General features: G+C 40.7%; 1 protein-coding gene across 1 annotated transcript in view; it reads left to right on the forward strand.

The window, feature by feature from the left end:
- The window catches only part of LOC126458281 (sterol O-acyltransferase 2-like), a 268,197-nt gene that overhangs the window by 38,718 nt on the left and 207,000 nt on the right, over positions 1-22,479 (forward strand). The gene's annotated exons all lie outside the window — the stretch shown is intronic.

Genomic DNA, 22,479 nt, shown 5'->3' on the forward strand with positions numbered 1-22,479 from the left:
ATTAGATTAGATGGGTAGATCACATAACTAATGAGGAGGTATTGAATAGAATTGGGGAGAAGAGTAGTTTGTGGCACAATTTGACAAGAAGAAGGGATCGGTTGGTAGGACATGTTCTGAGGCCTCAAGGGATCACCAATTTAGTACTGGAGGGTAGCGTGGACGGCAAAAATCGTAGAGGGAGACCAAGAGATGAATACACTAAACAGATTAAGAAGGATGTAGATTGCAGTAGGTACTGGGAGATGAAGAAGCTTGCACAGGATAGAGTAGCATGTAGAGGTGCATCAAACCAGTCTGGGGACTGAAGACCACAATAACAACAACACCACCATTAGACTGTTGTTTATTTACAATGTTACATTTACACTTACACAATCGTAATTTCGACTTCAAAGTGCCATTATCAAGTGTTTTAAGTGTTAAAAATTGTTTGGGATGGCATACTGTCGTATTAAAATACGCTATTAGACACATTGTCTAAGAGTCGATATATCTGGCAGAGCTTTGCTTCATTACTGTGTACACCATCCCAAGCAGTTTATAACACTTAAAACGCTTGATAATGGCACTTTGAAGCTGAAATCATGATTGTGTAAGTGTAAATTTAGTACTGTAAATAAACAACAGTCTAATGGCGGTACTGACTTTAGAGAAATGTATTATGACTGTGTCCCCGCATTATGAAAGAAAAGTTATTAAATATCCATAAAGATTCCGCTTTTCTTCACATCGTGGGTATTATTTTCTAACAGCTCACTGATTTCTCTCCAGGCGCCTAATGTTTTCAATTTGTTTTACAATCGCAGTTTGTATGGTTTCCTAAACATTCCCGTTCACGATAAAACTATCAGTCTGAACGGTGTCTCCGTATTCCAATCAGTAAATACATACCCTTTCAAACAGGTGTAGAAAATCGCTACTGCACCAATTATCATTCGACTCGCCGTCTCTACTGAGAGAGAGTTACCGCCAGCAGTCCGAATCGCAACCAAGGCCAACCGCTTCGTTAGCTCCGATTTTCCACCTGTACACAGCAGCTCACGGACAACGAAGCGGTTGCTCGTCGGTCGTTGACCTTCGTTGGTCTAGCGTGGATCCGCCTTAGGTAAAGGTGAATGTAAACCTAAGGCTACTTTGAACACTATAGTTTTCTACTAAGCACGTTCGTGTTGAAGGTGATACGCCATTGCCTCTGTTCGGCCTTCAAACTGACGTATCCAGCCTATTTTAAGGAGATATTGAGATCTGTATGGTTTTACTTTCTGTAACACAATTCGGGGCCCTGTCTGTAATTTCTCAAATCCATAGTGTCCATGAATCCATACGTCTCATACACTGAAGAGCCAAAGAAACTGGCACAACTCCCTTACATCGTGTAGGACCCACGCGAGCACGCAGAAGTGCCGCAACACGACGTGGCATGCACTCAGACTAACGTCTGAAGTAGGAAGGAACTGACACCACGAATCCTGCAGGGCTGTCCATAAATCCGTAAGAGTACGAATGGGTGGAGATCTTTTCTGAAGAGCACGCTGCAAGGTATCCCACATATGTTCATTAAAATTCATGTCCGGGGAGTTTGGTGGCAAACGGAAGTGTTTAAACTCAGAAGAGTTTTCCTGGAGCCACTCTGTAGCAGTTCTGGACGTGTGAGGTGTCGCATTGTGCCGGCCGAAGTGGCCGTGCGGTTCTAGGCGCTTCAGTCTCGAACCACGCGACCTCTACGGTCACAGGTTCGAATCCTGCCTCGGGCATGGATGTGTGTGATGACCTTAGGTTAGTTAGGTTTAACTAGTTCTAAGTTCTAGGGGACTGATGACCTCAGAAGTTGAGTCCCATAATGCTCAGAGCCATTTGAACCATTGTCGCATTGTCTTGCTCGAATTGACCAAGTCTGTCGGAATGCACAATTGACATGAATGGATGCGGATGATCAGAAAGGATGCTTGCGTACGTGTCACCGGTCAGAGTCGTATCTAGACGTATCAGGGGTCCCATATCACTCCAACGCACACGCCCCACATGATTACAGAGCCTCGACTGGCTTGAACAGTCCCCTACTGAAATGCAGGGTCCATTGATTCATGAGATTGTCTCCGTACCTGTACACGTCCATCTGATCGATACAATTTGAAACGAGACTCGTCTTAACAGGCAACATGTTTACAGTCATCAACAGTCCAATGTCGGTGTTGGCGGGCCCACGCGAGGTGTAAAACTTTGTGTCGTGCAGTCATCAAGGGTCCAAGAGTGGGCCTTCGGCTCCGAAAGGCCGTATAGATGATGTTTCGTTGAATGGATCGCTCGCTGACACTTGTTGATGGCCATGCATTGAAATCTGCAGCAATTTGCTTAAGGGTTGCACTTACGTCACGTTGAATGATTCTCTACAGTCGTCGTTGGTCCCGTTCTTGCAGAATCTTTTTCCGGCTGTAGCGATGTCGGAGATTTCATGTTTTACCGGATTCCTGATATTCACGAAACACTCGTGAAATGGTCCTACGGGAAAACACCAACTGTGACTCCACGTTCAGACTCACTTAAATCTTGATAACCTGCCATTGTAGCAGCAGTAACCGATCTAACGACTGCGGCAGACACTTGTCTTACATAGGCGTTGCCGACCCTAGCGCCGTATTCTGCTTGTTTACATATCTCTGTGTTTGAATACGCATGCCTATACAAGTTTCTTTGGCGCTTGTGTGTGTGTGTGTGTGTGTGTGTGTGTGTGTGTGTGTGCATCACGTCTCCTCCTAAACTACTGTACCAATTTGAACCAAACTTGGTACACAACAGTCCCTTGCTGTCGTCCAAAAAATTCTGTGAGGATAAGAACCACCCACCTGTAATAGCTCAAGAGATAGCACGTCATAAACGATGTTATACGTGAAGAAATTCCTAATCATGCATGAAGTTTTAACACTTATCCTTTACTATTAAGACACTCTTACAATCGAGGCAATTTCACAGAAACCTCACACCTGACAACACTTTTGACAACTATAAACTACGAAGCGTAAATGGCTATAGGTGAAAACGATAGCTGTCTACACAGCTATGAAGAGGCGTTGCCATAAAGACGATTTTGTAAACGTTTAGAAAATCCCTTTGCGGATACGCAAAGGAGCTGCGCCCAGTTCTCTCGACATATAAGTAGAGGTATAGTTGACAATAAAGTTCTAAGTTAAATAAACATTAAAGAGAATTTGTCTATTACATACTATCTTTCTTAATTTGGATGCTGTACTTAATGATTTGAACATTATGGTATTTCTTTGTTTGACTGTTTCATAATTGCAAAGGTCTTATCATGAATACATGGATATGAAATTTCTTCGATGTTACACTACGGATACAGTTCTTTTTGTTTTCGTTTCTAAAAGAAAGTTGGCAAAATGACCACCCGGGCAATGCCGGGTTTGTCCGCTACTATACTTACATTATTGCCGTCACTTTGTCCAGTGCCTCAGATCCAGGGTCTCATGTCTTGTCTGAGACGACCACAATGGATTACATAACAGAATGATAAAAAGCTGGGTTGCATGTACTATAAAGCAGACCCAGTTTCAGTAATTTGTTAGCATAAACATATTGATGGCGCCCCATTGTCCAGATGTTAGTCCTAGCTCTCTGTTTAGTACAAGAGTGCCGGTACCTGCCCAGGTGGAGTGGCAACGGAGGGGACAACGACAGTGGTGTGCGTTCGCCTGTGAACGCCCACCGCAAGGTGCGGAAGGTGCAGTCTGACAGTTGCGGCCAGCGCACAAACGCTTATTTCTCGTAACTTTTAACCAATAGTCAGCGAGTCTGTAAATGATCGTGTTAATGGATTATATCAGTACGAGCAATTATTAGACAAAAACAGACGTTCCAAGATAACAATTACACATTGGAGTGCCGAAAAAGAAAGTAAAATGAACAGAGGATCAAGCAAACCGAAACAGTTCCAACAACGTACTGCCAGAAGAAATCCTCATGAAACAAAAGTGGTGTAAATAAATATAGCATAGTAGACAACGTTGCTTACTGATACTGAAAATGTAAGATAAAGAACACGTCACTTGAAAATAATGCGACAATCCAGTGATAATCCATTCACCAACACACAATCTTTTTCTCCTTTGTTAAGGTATATGCTGAAGTAGTGAAGCTTTGAGAAACAGTTGTAACTGTTTTTCCGTCCCCTGCTTCATTGTTATTACAGCACTGGAAAAACTAGCAGATCCTGCAATAGCTGCAAGCACACTTTGCAATGAGATTGTTCCTTCAGTTTCATCATCCGACATGAATTTAATGATATTGCATATAAGCACCTATAGTGCGCTGAGACTGCAGTATAACACTTCCGAGTAGAGACAAGGAAATGCTTGCAAGTGAGGAGCTAGGAGTGGTAAGGTACCAGGGCACAAAAAAACGTAGCATTTCATTCAGAAAAGATAAACTGATTTTATACAAGAAGTCCCGCACACTGTTATTATCTTTGTTTTTATACGTCGTATTTGACAACTGAGATGAATGCAGTCCAGGAAAATCAGCAATTAACATTTACTGTTTCAGATTTGAGCAGTATTAGAGATTCGGAATTATGTCATTACATAGAGCTTGACCTCACTGTCTCAAAATAAATCCAACAAAGTACAAAATGTATTCAGGTGCTACTAGAACAGACAGAAAAACGTTTCAGTTAACGAAAGTTCCACAATGATGAATCAAGCATCAGTAAACATTTAGTTAACTCATCAGGTAATACCTACGCCAGATAGCAGAATGAGCAACTATAAAAACAATGTGTCGTATAACATTTACGTCCATCCGATGAACATTAATCTCTCATACACTGAAGCGCCAAAGAAACTGGTATAGGCATGCGTATTCAAATACAGAGATATGTTAACAGGCAGAATGCGTCGCTCGGTCGGCAACGCCTGTATAAAACAGTAAGTGTCTGGCGCAGTTGTGAGATCGGTTACTGCTGCTACAATGGCAAGTTATCAAGATTTAAGTGAGTCTGAACGTGGTGTTATAGTCAGCACACGAGCGATGGACACAGTATCTCCGAGATACAGATGAAATGGGGATTTTTCCCGTACGGCCATCCCACGAGTGTACTGTTAATATCAAGAATATGGTAAAACATCAAATCTCCGACATCGGTGTGGCCAGAAAAATATCCTGCCAGAACTGGACCAACGACGACTGAAGAGAATCATTCAACGTGACAGAAGTGCAACCCTTCCGCAAATTTCTGCAAATTTCAATACTGGATCATCGACAAGTGTCAGCGTACGAACTATTCAACGAAACATAATTGTAATGGGCTTTCGGTGTCGGAGGCCCACTCATGTATCCTTGATGACTGCACGTCTCAAAGCTTTACACCTCTCCTGGGTCCGTCAACACCGACATTGAACTGTTGATGACTGGAAACATCTTGCCTGGTCGGACGAGTCTCGTTTCAAAGCGAATGGACTAGCGAATGGACGTATGGGGTATGGAGACAACCTCATGAATCCATAAACCCTGCAAGTCAGCAGGGTGCTGTTGAAGCTGGTGGAGGCTCTGTAATGGTGTGGGGCGGGTGCAGTTGGAGTGATATGGGACCCCTGATAGGTCTATCAGTACGTAAGCATCCTTTCTGATCACCTGCATCCTTTCATGTCCATTGTGCATTCCGACAGACTTGGGCAATTCCAGCAGGACAGTGCGACACTCCACACGTTCAGAATTGCTACAGAGTGGTTCCAGGACGCCAACTCACATTCATCGCAAATTACCCAATGTCCCACAAAAGTATTTAATATAAATTTAGGCGGGATATTCTGTGCAAAAATGACGAATGTACTCAAGTATTTTCTAAATTTTCACACATTCGAGTTTATTTGCAACAAGAACATAAGAAAATCGAAAGTCACAGTTCACAACAAATTAATTTCATAGCTTAACCTAGTTTCTTAAGATCTTGAAGGCGGTTGAATAAACTATGATTAATTGCGTGAATCATCTCTAGGAAACCATTTAAGTTCCATAATATCTCGAAGTATAAAGTCCAATATGGTTACACACTGAAAGCGTCTAAGTGCGGCTTTTATCATACGCAACCCCTAAAAATAACAAGTCCATCAGACACCGGAAAATTTGTATGTCCGAAAGTGGCAACTCTGAATAACTTGCACAGGTGAACTAGCGGCTATTTCACCATTCATCAGATAAAACTTTCTCGAAACTCAAACTAACACAGCCTGACCGCCTCCAACGGCGTCAGAACTTAGACTTCCCTCCATATTGCCACGGTTCACCCAGGAAACCTCGGTCAAGCACCACTGAAATCAGTTAATCCACTGAACATGAAACCTGCTAAAATCTTAATTGTAACCTTTTACACACATATGATACATCCAATTCCACGGAAATTTTCCGAGGAATGTTATGCTGTTATCAGTTTTCATTATAGTTTATTTATAAACAATAATTTATATAGTTTTTCTCAATTTTCGGATTTATAAGTGTAAATATTTACAAACAGTTTTTATTATACTTTAAGTAATTTCCTATATAACTAAAGTTTACAGCACTGCCGCTGCTTTTTTAAGGTTTCTCAATTTGTTTCGTAAGAAAATCTGTTTTTAAGTGGGCGAAATGCACTTTTCGGCCTGTCGTTTAAATATGTGAATAATTTCAGTAAATCGACTCCCACAGTCTGATACAGCTCTACGAGTTTGTTGCAGTCGCTTTGTACGTTGCCGAGATATTCGCTTTTACAAAAAAGTGGTTCAAATGGCTCTGAGAACTATGCGACTTAACTTCTGAGGTCATCAGTCCCCTAGAACTTAGAACTACGTAAGCCTAACTAACCTAAGGACATCACACACATCCATGCCCGAGGCAGGATTCGAACCTGCCACCGTAGCGGTCGCGCGGTTCCAGGCTGAAGCGCCTAGAACCGCACGGCCACACCGGCCGGCTTCGCTTTTACAGTTCAGGAATTATTTATAACATTTAACTTACAATAACTTAAGAACTAATGTGGATATCGAAGGGGCGTCTTCATACTGGTGTTAGTCCATCTTTTCCGCTTCAAGTAACCCTACTGCCTCTTCAGTGACGATGTGGTTCAGTATTTATTAATTCTGGGGTAAGCTTTAATTTTGCACTGGCCACGAAAAGCGGCCATGAGAAACGAGCAGCGTTTGTACTGCCCATGAATAAAATCACTTTCTGTTACAATAGTGTATCGCGATACCAAACACACACACACACGCATTGTACTACAAACTTTAAAGTACCCTACGATACAGTGGATATCTCCTAATAATGTTCGTACAATCTACACACAAAACTGCTCCCCAAATAAGTCGAACAAGCCCCGATGACTACGGCTCACTTTGCCTGTGAATTCCACAGACACAAATCGCACACAAAGTTCCAACGCTTTCTTCCACCAAATCTGACTGACATGCTTCTGAGGCATGTAAGTTGGTACAACAGAGAACCACACATGATCAAAGTCAAATTCAACTTCAGCAAATGCTCTCAGCATCCTTGTGCCACTTCACTGACAGTACCTCTCCTTCGACAGCCGTTCAGCTGCTATCGGTGGGAACGATTGAAAGCGAGCTCATCAGGAATGCCGTTCAGTAAGTGTGTTGGACAGCGCGCGTGCCTCCTAGCAGTATTCGAAGGGGGTGACTGCAAAGGTTCACAGGCGAAGACACTGTCACACTTTCTAGTTCATATCGAAGCACTGCACACATCATTAAATACACTGACTAAAAGAATCATAACACCAAGGAATTGGGCGACAAAAAGAAAGTTGGTAGGTGTGTTTCTACATCTGGAAGCTATCTATTCAAATTTGGCGCCACGCGGATAAGAGTGGTGATAGTAGCGCAAATACGAGGAAGCAAATCAGGTTTGCTTTAACGGTCATGAGCGTTAGTTACCTGTGAGACTGGATGTGATGAGTTCATGTTCGTCAAGATCGCCTTTAAAACGACGAAGGAGTCATTATCAGCACTTCACTGAGTTTGAACGAGGTCCTGTAATAGGGCTACGAGAAGCTGGATGTCGCTTCAGCAATAAGCAGAAAATCTTGGTAGGAATGTAGCGACTGCACATGATTGCTGGCAGTTGTGGTCGCGAGATTCTGCAGTCGCAAGAAAAGCGGTCTCTGGACTGTCATATGGCACTACCGAGAGGGAAGGCCATTGTGTTCAGCGTATTGCCCCGACCCATTGCACTGCTTCTGCAACAGCAATCCGAGCAGCAGTTGACATCACACTAAAACAAAGAACTCTTACAAATTGCTTCAAGGACAGTTCAGAGCCAGATGCCCTGTAGCGTGCATTCCACTGACCCCAAACCACCGCCATCTGCGACTTCATTTGTGTCAAACGAGAGCTCATTGGAGGGCAGGGCGTGTTTCCTGATGAAAGCTGATTCTGCCTCTGTGCCAGGGATGGCCGTGTGTTAGTTAGGACGCCAGTTGAGGATCTGTATACAACCAGCTCGGCGCACTAGACATACATCTGGAGTTACGCTCTGGAGTGCGATTTCGTATAACAGGATGAGCAAACGCGTGGTTATCCCACGCACCCTGACTGCAAATTTGTATGTCAGCCTGATGATTCGACCTGTTATGCTGCCATACATCGACAGCATTTTGGGGTTGTTTTTCAACAGGATAACGCTCGCCCACGTACTGCTATCGTAACACAGCATGCTCTAGAGTGTCGACTTGTTGCCTTGGTCTGCTCGATCACCACATTCGTCTCCAATCGAGCACTTATAGGACATTATCGAACGCAAACTCCAGTGTCATCCACAGCCAACATTAACAGTCCTTGTATTGAGCGTCCGAGTGCAGCAGGCATGGAACTCCATCCCACAAGTTGACATTCGGCACCTCTACAACGCAATGCAAGCACTTTTGGATGCTTGCATTCAACATTCTGGCGGTTACACCGATTACTAATGTACCAGAATTTCACATTTGCAATGGCTCATCTCGCACTTACATTAAACTGTGATCTTGCAATGTTAATAATTTTAATATGTTACCTAGACCAATTGATTTCCAAAATTTCATTACTCTACAGTGACTTTTTTGTTTTGTTTTGAGATTTTTCTCATCAGTGTAAATATGGAGTAGCAGACAATGTAGCTTACTAAGAAAATATGGTTTCACTCCGTGCTGGGCACCTGGTATAGCAACCGGTTATGAATGTTTTGAAATGAAACAGTCTCGGTTGCAAAATCTTTTTTAGTTACAGGAAATGACACGTTTCGCCCTTTTGGGCGTCATCAGATTGACGTAAAAATTCATGTGGAAAACCAACATTTGCATTAATGGAAGAATGTTGGTTTTCCACATCAATTTTTACGTCAATCTGATGATGCCCCAAAAGGGCAAAACGCGACATTCCTCTAAATAAAAAATATTTTGCAGCTAAGACTGTTTCATTTCAAGTAGCTTACTAAGGTACTGCCAAAGAAAAATAAAGGACGTGTGACGTGGAAATTGTCAGTCCACTAATAATCTGTTCATAAATATTACGCAGACATACGATTTTTTCTCCTTTTTCCGTATCTATGCAGAAGTAGTGAAGCTTTGGGAAGTGGTTGAAGCAATGCTTTTCTTTTCCTCCTTTATTCTATTTACTTAGTGACAGAAAAGTTAAGCACTTCCTGCATCCCATTTCGAGGACACTTTTAGGGAGATTCTTGCTTCATTTGTCTCTTCAGACATAAATTTAATGGCTCTGGGTATAGTCATACATGCCTGATTATGAAGAACTTTTGAAAGGTGGCTACGCTGAGTCACAGCGCCAGCGATTGCGCCAAAGAGTTTTATTCCGCCGCCTCCACTGGCAGTGCTTGTTCAGAAGTTGCTGTGGGAAGTCGTAGTTGAGAAGTTGCCGTGGGCAGTGCTTGCTGAGGGGATGTCGATAGCTGTACTAGTTGAGGCCATGTCGTGTGCAGTTGTTTTGATGGGCTAGACAGCAGATGTAGTTCGAATGGGGATGTTGTAATGATCAGAGTGTATTTTTCCTCAATATATATAAAGGTAAAAAAAAATTTTTTTTTTTACTTCAAATTCCTAACTAACAATGTCTCTTGGTCACAGGTTCAGTCAACAAAGCATCTGTCTTGTGTTCACGTATTGGAGTGTAATTCTGGTTTCTATGTGCAGTTATAGTATTTCTGTTTTTTTAAATTACTTCAGTGTAAATGGTATTTAAAATATCTTGTCATATTGAGAAAGAACCGTGCCAGATGTGTACGTTGAGTCACACTTCCACACACAGACCAGTTACACTTGTGCTTTGTTGTTTCGTAGCTTTTATAGTTGCTGGGGACTTAATTAATTAATTGTGTTAACAGATATTTCCTTTCATTCTTTGTTGTTATTCTATGCAGTCAGATTGCGTACTAATACTAGTCAGGGCAAACCGGTTACGAGACTGCGTAACCGGACAGACAGCGACTAAAATTAAAATTATTTGTATTATATTTAATTAAGCCCCCATGCACGACATGCCCCTCCTCCACGGGCTAGAATTTGATGGTATTTTTGCCAGCATTGGTGGCGAAAATTCCACCAAATTCGTCAAAAAAAATACAGACAAAAATAAAAGATAATATTAATATGTAAATATCACATAACTAGATAAATTTTGACTTTGTACTGACCCTTCAATAACCTAACATATAAAATACAGTAAGGAATACAAATGCTTGCATACATGTGATTGTACATAATAGTTTACACAAGTATGTGGTTAAACAATTCATTCAATAGCGTCAGCAATGACGAATATGTGCAGGTAAGAGTCTCATAACATTTCGTAAACAGTAAATACACAAAAAATCAGTTTATACAAATATTCACATAAAATCTTGTCAATAGTTCAATAAACAAGTAGCACTCCTCAGAGTTGTTGACAGTTCCAGCAGTAGCACCCAGCAATGGTCAACAGGTGCAAATAGCAGTCTCATAACATTTCATCAGCAGTATTTAAACAGCTCCAACAGTGGCACCCAGAAATGGCGAGCAGGCGCAGACACCAACAAGTGACATCATTTCAGTAGAAACAGTTCCATCAGTGGCATCCAGCAATGTTGAACAGGTGCAGACACCAACAAGTGACATTATGTCAGTAGAAGCAGTTCCATCAGTGGCACCCAGTAATGTTGACAGGTGCAGACAGCAACAAGTGACATTATTTCAGTAGAATCAGTTCCATTCGTGGCACCGAGCAATGTTGAACAGGTGCAGACAGCAACAGTCCATAATATTCACTATCACTAATCAGACAGTTCATCAGAGTTCATTAGCAGAAATTAAACATTTCTAAGTGGCACCCATCATGTTGAACAAGTGCAGGTAACAGTCTATAATATTAACTATCACTAATCAGACAGTTCATCAGCAGTAATTAAACATTTCCAAGTGGCACCCACCAATGTTAATACGTGTAAGCACGAACAACAGTTTGAACACACACACAATTGCTTTTACAAAATTATTATCAATGCTCTTACACTAAACATACAAATTATAATAAACACACAAATGATATCAGATAATTGTCATATTAACTATTACAATACACAAATAACAGTAAACCTATAATATTTATGGGTGTCAGTGGAGGCCACAACAAACAAGTAAGATAATACTTAGGAGATAGGTCGGTACCAATTATTTGGGATTAGGAAAGGAAAACACACAAAACACACTCACTCATCTTTCATCCACATTAAGTACTACTGTGTAATTGAATAGTGTTAACTGTGTAAATGCAATTCTGTCAAAATTTGATGTTCAACATGTGTATCAAGTAGTAGTGGTAACAGTGTATAACAGTCAATAATAGTTAGTCAAAGTCATAGTCATCATGTCAAGACCAATGTTTGCCAAGCCAAATCAAATGTAAGGTTGCTGAACAACTGTCAGTGTGCCAAGATATGCAAATACTTCCTCTCTCCAAAATTGATTTAAAAAAATTGTGTGTGTAGACAATCTTCCTTCCACTTGAGTGTTCTAGTCTGCCATCTTCATCCTCCTTGTTCCATATAAACCAACAAAAAAATATGCTCCTCACTTACTTTATCCACCAAAACTCCTATAATCATCATCAGCATCACAAAATCTTAATACTTAAATAATACCTCTTCCGTCGATACATATAAACCTTATCATCAATACCATTTACCTTACCTCTTGTCCACCAAAACTCCAATAATCATCAACTTCACACACTCTCAATACCTCAATAACACCTCTTGAATACGTCAATACATATAAACCTTATAACCAATATCATTTTACTTCTATAACAACTCTTTCCTCTAGTCAGTCTCCTCCAACAAGTACAGATAAAATTCTAGTGCAAACTTAAATTCATCATCCCATACAATCCGAAGACACAATGTCCACACACAACCTCTGTGTAATCCATCTGACCCAAATCTTCTACTCATTATGAATTATAAAATACATTTTGGTTACCTTGTCCATCATTAAATAAAAGAAATGCATACATTACCTCTAACAGCCTTTAGTTTGAATAACTTTCAGTAAATAAGTACGAGTACGGAGTGTGAACGATCGTAATATTTCACAGTGTGTACACCACTTCAAGAATCATGGCAAAACAGAAGCAAACATGTGGAGTATTTCTTGTGTCAAGTGTCACTTGCTATTTCAATTGCTCACGAAGAATGCAGTGTAATAACTGTCAATGGTCTAAACCTAGTGTTGGTATGTCATGTCGTTAGCTTCCTTCCTATTAGCATAAATTTATACGGCCTCCATAAAACCTCCAGCTCATGTGACTTCAATGAAGTTTCTTGTACCAATGTCGTTCGTAGCATTATAGCAGTTCATTTTCTTATCTTAAAAATATAAGGCACTGAGCGTTAGCAAAACATGCAATAGCGAGTAAATATACCAGTAGAGAACAGAATGTCAACAAGTGGATGCAGCACAATCCCTACAACGAGGCTCTGCCAAGCAAAAAATCTATAATTAGTACCATGGTGTGACCCAAACTCCATGTTCGTACACCGTATATCAGAATTTCTATATACCAAATTAAAGAGTAGTTATGACAACAAAACAGAAATGTGTATCTTACATAATAAACAGGTCATTAGCATCATATCAGCATAAGCAAATAAATGTTCATATGTAATCTTAATAAGTAAACATGAAGGCGCAAGCAGATACATCACAAAGTATAACCTACATACATAACCATATCAGCACAACTAATCAGGTTACAATTATAATTTAAATAAATAAGCACAGCAGGCACATAATAAAAAAATATGACATCAGTGAAAAAGCATAGCAGCCGAGCGATGCATAAAATACACAAGTAACAACCCTGTTCATTAATCAATCATTGTCAAAATCAGGTAATGTACGCAAGCACGTCGCTTCACAAGTAAAATCATAGAACATGAAATTTAGCACAAAGTATAAATCACGTAATCGCGAGCAGCAAATTGCGTCTAAAGTACGTACCTAAGTGGAAATATGTTACCTGAAAAATAAACTCAATTAATAGTTACCTTTTTAGTTTATTACTTTCTTCTTCGAAATTACATTCTTCCTGAAATGTTCTCGATAGCAAGTCCTCTTAACGTCGGACACACACAGAATTTACCTGAAGTTCTTAAATATTTTATACAACTGTATCCTGAAAAAAACTGAACGTTAATAACATAATTTATCAAGTCACTATAGCTTTATACTGAATTTATTCGGAGAAATTAGACTATTTGTTTACGGCTGTCAGAGCATTCGCACTGAGCGCTCGATCAGCTGTAGGTAAGCGTGACGTAGGAAGTAATTGCTTGCGGTCAACGACTGCCTTGTGCGGCGCGCAGACATGACTGTTGCTTTGAGTATGTGCCGCCGCCTGAATACGGCGCGGTATCCTTGTATTCTCTGCATGTTTACGTGTAACAGTTTCTCAAAAGTATGTCATTCCTGAAAAATTTTAACGTTCGATATATGATGTATTCCCTTAGAGAGTCGAGATTGAAGAGTTTCTACTTCGACAGAGTTATCATGAATAATTTTGCGAACTCTACATGGACCGTTATAAAGCAGCAAAAAATTTGCGACACAAGCCTTTTCCTTTTTGAGACAAACGGTGAGACTTAATTAACACCTTTTGATCAACTGACAAGGTTTTTAAACGACCAGGACGTTTAGCTGATTTCTCTCTTCTAGCAGCTGCAGATGCAATATTTTGTAGAGCCAGGTTCACAACTTCAGAATGCCGCAGTTTCCGTGTAGGAGGAAAAGGCACTATTTCAGAAATGCGATTTGTCGGTGCTTTATTTTTTAGTATCAATATAGGTGGTAAAGAAGTTGAATCATTAGGGAGTTCATTCACAATGTTTTGAAAAATATGAAGATACTGATCCCAAGTTCTGTGATTCTGATGACAATAAAGTCGACACAATTTATTGATTTCCTTCATCCATCTCTCTGAAGCGTTAGATTGAGGGTGAAAAAGTGAAATGAAAATTGGTTTAATATTACGACGCCGTAGAGTACGAAGCCAAATTTTAGAGCGAAACTGTGATCCATTATCTGATATAACCTTATCAACATGACCCACTTCTTTAAGAAAATGTTTGATGAAAGCGTTAGATACTGAACGAGCTGTTGCTTTGCGTAAAGGTGTAAAACACACATATTTTGATGTCAATTCCACTGCTACCAAAATGTGCGCAAAACCATTAGTAGAACGAACCACTGGACCGAACAAATCAACTGCAACCATCTCCTTTAATTTCGCTGGAATGATAGGAAACAACGGTGCTCTGTGAGAAATAGTTGGCGGCTTAGCCTTTCGACATAATTTGCATTTGGCAAGAACAGATCGAATACGTTTTTCCATATTACTGAAGTAGCAATTTTCTCGTAATTTATGAAAGCATTTTCTGGGACCAAAGTGTGCATAACTGAAATGTGTATACCAAATCAATTTATTAACCCACTCATCAGGAATACAAACTAACCAGAGTTGTCGACCGATTTTCGTTTAAAAAGAATATCATTGCGAACTAAATAATACTGTCTAATCGCTACGCTTTCCTTTCTCCTCCACTTCCACTTAATGTCCTTCCAGATTGGATCCTTATTCTGCTCCTTAGCGATGTCCTGGGCCGAAGACGAAATAAAATTTTCAAACGCAACACCTTGAATATACATCAAACAATAATTGTTTTCCTTGCAGTCCTCCTCAGCACTTTGTTTCAAACCCATAGGTGCACGTGATAAAGCATCAGCAATAATATTTGAAGAACCCTGTATGTAAACAATACTAAAATTAAATTCCTGTAGATACAGCGCCCATCGTGACAATCTCCCATGAGTTAATTTTGTTGACATAAGAAATTCCAGAGCTCGATGATCGGTGTAAACCTTAGTATGTCTCCCATACAAAAATTTCCGAAATTTTGTGAAAGCCCAAACAACAGCCAAGGCTTAAAGTTCCGTAATCGAATAATTCTTTTCTGATTTAGAGAGAACACGACTTCCAAATGAAATAGTTTTCTGTACTACAACGCCGTTTTCTTCTATCCCTTGAAATAAATGTGCACCTAGGCCTTTGTATGATGAGTCCGTCGCCTAACAAAAATCTTTAGATAAATCCGGATGTGAAAGAAGTGGAGCAGCAACTAAAGCATCACGAAGTTGTTCAAATTCTGATTGAGCTTCCCCATCCCAACACCAATTAGAATTCTTTCCAGATAGTTCACATAAACGAGGTGTGGTCAAATTGTCCAATCTAACAAAGCGTCTAAGAAAATTACAGACGCCAAGGAAACTACGAACATCACGTTTTGTAGTAGGAACAGCATAATTACGAATAGCATCTAGTTTCTCTGGATCAGGAAGAATACCTTCTGTAGAAATAATATGACCAAGAAATTTCATCTGAGAACGACCAAATTCAGATTTTTCCGAGTTCACTGTAATGCCAACTCTTGCAAAAATACGTATTAATGAATCCAAAATTTTGTTATTCTCACTCCAAGAACGTTTAGCAATAAGAATATCGTCAACATATGAAGTAATGTTGTCACGAAGGTAAACAGGTAAAATTTCCTTTAAACTACGAATGAATGCTGCTTAAGATACAGTAAGTACAAACGGTAATTTCCGAAATTGATAAGTTACCAAAGGCTAAAAAGGCAGTGTATTTTCTACAATCAGGGTGAAGTTCTATTTGCCAAAAACTTGCGCGCATATCAATTGTGGATAAAACTTTAATTCCATGGAAATGTTGAAGTTCATCTAAATTTTGTGGACGGTCAGTTTCAGGAATGATGATATTATTTATCTGTCTGGAATCCAGAACCAAACGAATTGACCCATCCTTTTTAAGAACGACGTGTAATGGGCTGGTATAAGGACTGACTGCTGGCTCAATGATGCCTTGATCTAACATGTATTGAAGTTCACTCTTAACCTTGTCTCTGTAAGCCAAAGGGATAACGTACGTTTTTCCTCGAAATGGTGTGTGTTCTTTTACTTTAAATAAATATTGTAAGCCTTGTATAGTTCCTGTGTGATGACTAAATACTGTAGGATGTGAAGTCAAAGTTTGGTGCAGTTCTTCTCTTGCAACGTCATCTGGCACTTCAGCTTTCTTAACCTTGTGGGGCGGCGGGTGGAATATTGTGTTGTTTATTTTGTTCCTATTATTTATGCTGTTGTTTTGCCGTTCTCAACACTGGCTTTCTAACTACAATTTTGGCAACCAGAAAGTGTTTAGCATACTGTGAAGCCTGTAACTAGAATTCCTAGTGTCCACTTCATCTGAGAAATACACTTATAGCTACAGCTTATAGCTCTGAGGAATTAGGAGATTGTCTGGGATTCATAATCAAAACCGATCGCGTAAAAAACGTTCTCTATATTCTGAAAGTCACAGATAAAAAAAAAAAAAAAGAATCCACACAATCTGACTAACAGAGCAGTTCAGAGTCTAATGCGCTGATGCAACTATAACTGTCCAAATTAAATGTTTAAATGAATGCTCGCCATAATTTGATAAGGTTCATCAAACGCCACGCTGAAATAATGGTAGAATGTCTGTCCCGCGGCGGCACGTAAAAATATGACATACGCAAACTGAAGATAGATAATGAAAGTCATCCCATAATTAATACTTCACTCGAAAATGATTTCATGGTTACGCGTATCCCGAGTAACTTAATACGGCATCCGAGGATGTTTATAGCAATGATACCGACGCGACGCGACGCGACTCCCGACACAGATGGTGTGCTATTCAGCATCTGGAGAGAACTGGGGCCTTCTTCTCTCGCGCAGCGTTCTTATATATAAAACCGCGGTGCGGACGGCTAAGGGAACGCCTGATCAAATCGGCTATCCCGACTAGCCGCTGGGCTGAATAAATCATTGCTTCCTTTGCTGATTACCGATGAAGCTCTCAATTTAAATGCGCAATCAGAACACAGGTAAGTAATCATAATAAAAGTCTGACGTGGCTAAGTCAAGTATTTTGGGCGAGAGAATTAATTTAATTACACTACACGCAGTAGACGAACTCTGAACTTGCCCTTTGGAGATACGCTATCGCTATAGTCATTCAGTTGAAATTTCTCACATCTTTATGATTATAGCGAATCTCCCTTCTACTTAAATTTAAACATCCTAGCCTTATTTATTAGCCTACTTAATCTATCTTACTTCCTTAAATTTTAAGAAAAAAAAAAAACAGAAAATCATGAATTTCCACAAAAATTTTAATTTGTGAGATCCAAAGTACTGTTTCTATTAAATAATTATGAAAAAGGAATCTAAATATAAATTTTTAAGTCTCTAGCTCTTTTCTGTTGCGCCAATGATTTTTACAGAGAAACGTCCAAATTTCGAAAATGGTTAAAGTTATTGAACTGATATTCAACACACATTAATTTAGTATTACTCCTGACATGCTAGAAACGTTTCAGGTTATTTGCTTGATTTGTAAAGTATTGCGCAACATTTATGACGTCAGAGCTAGTTATAGCGGACTGGCTGGCACACAATGGAAAGACTGATGAGAATTTTATAAGGCGTGAGTAGGCTGCTTCCCTACAACCTTTTCATTAATTAATTCTTCGCTATTAATTATATCATCCATCCCGTCTCAGTATCTATTGTCGTTGTCATGAATGAACACATTGTCGTCATAATACTCAGTGAAAACATCAGAAGTAAGAAACCTTAAACATTTTATGTCTGATTCAGATTTCGTTAAACACTCGAAAAATTTCAAACATTTCGGCATTCTGGCAACAGTCAAATTCACACTTCCTTCTTTAGAAACACAGGACAAGCAATAATTCTTACACATACACTCCTGGAAAGGGAAAAAAGAACACATTGACACCGGTGTGTCAGACCCACCATACTTGCTCCGGACACTGCGAGAGGGCTGTACAAGCAGTGATCACACGCACGGCACAGCGGACACACCAGGAACCGCGGTGTTGGCCGTCGAATGGCGCTAGCTGCGCAGCATTTGTGCACCGCCGCCGTCAGTGTCAGCCAGTTTGCCGTGGCATACGGAGCTCCATCGCAGTCTTTAACACTGGTAGCATGCCGCGACAGCGTGGACGTGAACAGTATGTGCAGTTGACGGACTTTGAGCGAGGGCGTATAGTGGGCATGCGGGAGGCCGGGTGGACGTACCGCCGAATTGCTCAACACGTGGGGCGTGAGGTCTCCACAGTACATCGATGTTGTCGCCAGTGGTCGGCGGAAGGTGCACGTGCCCGTCGACCTGGTACCGGACCGCAGCTACGCACGGATGCACGCCAAGACCTTAGGATCCTACGCAGTGCCGTAAAGGACCGCACCGCCACTTCCCAGCAAATTAGGGACACTGTTGCTCCTGGGGTATCGGCGAGGACCATTCGCAATCGTCTCCATGAAGCTGGGCTACGGTCCCGCACACCGTTAGGCCGTCTTCCGCTCACGCCCCAACATCGTGCAGCCCGCCTCCAGTGGTGTCGCGACAGGCGTGAATGGAGGGACGAATGGAGACGTGTCGTCTTCAGCGATGAGAGTCGCTTCTGCCTTGGTGCCAATGATAGTCGTATGCGTGTTTGGCGCCGTGCAGGTGAGCGCCACAATCAGGACTGCATACGACCGAGGCACACAGGGCCAACACCCGGCATCATGGTGTGGGGAGCGATCTCCTACACTGGCCGTACACCACTGGTGATCGTCGAGGGGACACTGAATAGTGCACGGTACATCCAAACCGTCATCCAACCCATCGTTCTACCATTCCTAGACCGGCAAGGGAACTTGCTGTTCCAACAGGACAATGCACGTCCGCATGTATCCCGTGCCACCCAACGTGCTCTAGAAGGTGTACGGCAACTACCCTGGCCAGCAAGATCTCCGGATCTGTCCCCCATTGAGCATGTTTGGGACTGGATGAAGCGTCGTCTCACGCGGTCTGCACGTGCAGCACGAACGCTGGTCCAACTGAGGCGCCAGGTGGAAATGGCATGGCAAGCCGTTCCACAGGACTACATCCAGCATCTCTACGATCGTCTCCATGGGAGAATAGCAGCCTGCATTGCTGCGAAAGGTGGATATACACTGTACTAGTGCCGACATTGTGCATGCTCTGTTGCCTGTGTCTGTGTGCCTGTGGTTCTGTCAGTGTGATCATGTGATGTATCTGACCCAAGGAATGTGTCAATAAAGTTTCCCCTTCCTGGGACAATGAATTCACGGTGTTCTTATTTCAATTTCCAGGAGTGTATATGAAAAACTGATTCACTAATAACATTCAATGGGCTCCCAGAATCTAAAACCGCAGTGAACCTATTCTTACGCTCACATACTTCAATAACAGGATGTAATAATGCGTCTACATTATTTTCCTTTTCGTCTAGCAAAATGTCTCTCACGTCTTCCAGGTGTACGTAGTGTAAAGTCGTAGTGTCATTACTTTCTGAACCGTCTATATTGCTGCCAGAAGCCGAAGCTACAAGTCATTGTCGATTGTTCGCGTCACGTCTTTGACTATTCACGTCATTTCGCGGATCAGTTTCTACGATTTGCACTTGCCTCTTGGAATTTCTGTCACGCGGAGGATGCCAATTAGGTCCCTCCTGTCTGTTACATGAAAGTTCTTGATTGTGTCTGTTATTAAAATTTCTGTTTTCCTGGCTATCTGCATGACTACTTCTTGTGTAATTTCGACTGTCACTTCTGAAGTTACTGTTAGATCTACTAGCCTGGTTATTTCTGTAGTAAGAATTTCTATTATTGTATGAATAATTTCTATCTTGATGATACCGATTACTGTTTCCGTATGACTGATTATTCCGGTAGGAATTTTCGTTATTATAATTGTCTGTGAAAATCCTGTTAGAACGTCTATTACTGTCATAAGGTTGGTATCTATTGTCCTGTCTGTTTCGTCTGTCATTCTCAAAATTGCCGCTATAACGTCCGTTCCGATCATTATCTCTTCTCTCTGAAAACCTATTGCAATTACTGTTACTGCAAAAATTACAATAAGTACCGTCGTCGTTGTCATACTCAAGTTCTTGTAGCAAAGTCTTAAAAGTCTCAATGTCGTCTTTACATCTTCCGGCTAAAGCAATTTGTCTTAGGGATTGTGGCAGCTTAGTTAAACAAATGCGAATTAATTCAGTCGTTCTATAAGGGTTGGAAAGGAACTGATTCTTTCGAATCATGTCTTCAAAGTATTCTGCTGGCGTGCGGAACTCAGGCTGTTTAAAATTACGCTGCATAATAAGACTGTGTTTGACTCTGTCTTGCGTGTTTTCGGACCAATATGCCGATAGAAATGCATGATAAAAATCATTTAAATTATTACAATCTCTAATAAGTGCGCGTATCCGCGTCGCCGGTTCGTTTTCTAAATATCCACACATAAATTCCAGTTTGTGACTTAGTGGCCAATTTGGTGGAAGTGCGTACATAAATTGATCTAACCATGAACATGGATGTATGTCATACTTAGAATTGCGAAAGATTTTAAATTTCCGAACAGTTAAAAAGTGTTTATAGTCAACGTTTTCGCCTCGTGGCGACAAAGACCTACCGCGTCTGTCCCAGTCCGAATGTCGATTATTGTCAAGTTCGCGCGCCTGGCGCTCTCTTGTTGCATCTCGTAAATGAAACAAATTATTTTCTTCAAAACCCGCTGCTATCTGTGATTCTAAATTTCTTCTACTGTCTTTTCCTACGATTTCGCTTTCAATTTGTTTGACTTGCTTTCGTAACGCCTCAAATTCCCTTTTAACGCGTTCATTAAATTTTCCCTGATTTTCAACATGTTTATTTATGTTCTGGTACTCTTCTGTTTCTGCAAATGGCAATGGAGCTGTATCATCTGAATCTCTGTCCCCATTTAAACTAAGACTTGTCAGTTTATCTGAAATCTCCTCAATTCTTTCCGATAAGTCGCCTATCTGTTCTTTCTGTTTATTTAAGTCTTCCGTAAGTGTCGCGACTCGGGTTTCAGTATTGACACATTTAGTAGTTAACTGTTCATACTGTTGCGTTAGGTTATTTAGTCTGTCAATTGGTACTGATTCCTTGATTCTTTCAAATATTTCTTCCTTATCGTGTGCACGTTGTAAATGTAACTCTGAAAATTTTTGTACTATCACGCGATCTCTTTCTTCCTGTTCTCTATCCTGTTCCTTTTGTCTAATTTCTATTGAAATTAATCTGTTACTGTGAGCATTCAAAATTGGTCGTACTTCTTCTCTAATTTCTTTCTTGAATTCATCTTTCATGTTTTTGAAACATGTCCCTATTCGTGAGTCTAACCGTGTTTCCATTGTTTCCATCTCTGTTTTAATTGTTCCTATTTGTGAGTCTAACCGTGTTGCCACTGTTTTTAATTCAGATCCTAACTGTGATCCCAGTGAGTCTAACCGTGTTCCCATTGTTCCCATCTCAGTTTTAATTGTTCCTATTTGTGATCCCACTGTTTCTAATTCAGATCCCAAATTTAATATTGCACTCATCAACTACTCCATATTAACTGGTTCGAAATTCTTTTCGCCCCTAACATTTCCCGCAAAACCAGCTTCCTTCGTCATAGCTGTAAAGCTATCTGTGTTCGATACTATTCCAGAATCTTCTGTCGTTAATCTCGTATTCTGAAAATTCTTTAATTGTGAAAAATTTTGAACTGGTTCCGGACTATTTTCCCTGCTTATTAAATTGTTCTCTACTTCATTATTCATCATACTGTAATCTTGTGTTGGCGAGTTCGCAATGTTAACAATTTCGTCATTCTCACTATCCATCATTTTTGCCTTTTTCATCGATCGCGTAATCATTTACAAAACATACAAAACTCGTCGCTATACGAAAATTACACACAATATGACACTTTATGACCAACAATACCATTCACACGAAATGCTTCC

Source organism: Schistocerca serialis, chromosome 2 (assembly GCF_023864345.2).
Source record: "Schistocerca serialis cubense isolate TAMUIC-IGC-003099 chromosome 2, iqSchSeri2.2, whole genome shotgun sequence".
NCBI lineage: Eukaryota > Metazoa > Arthropoda > Insecta > Orthoptera > Acrididae > Schistocerca > Schistocerca serialis.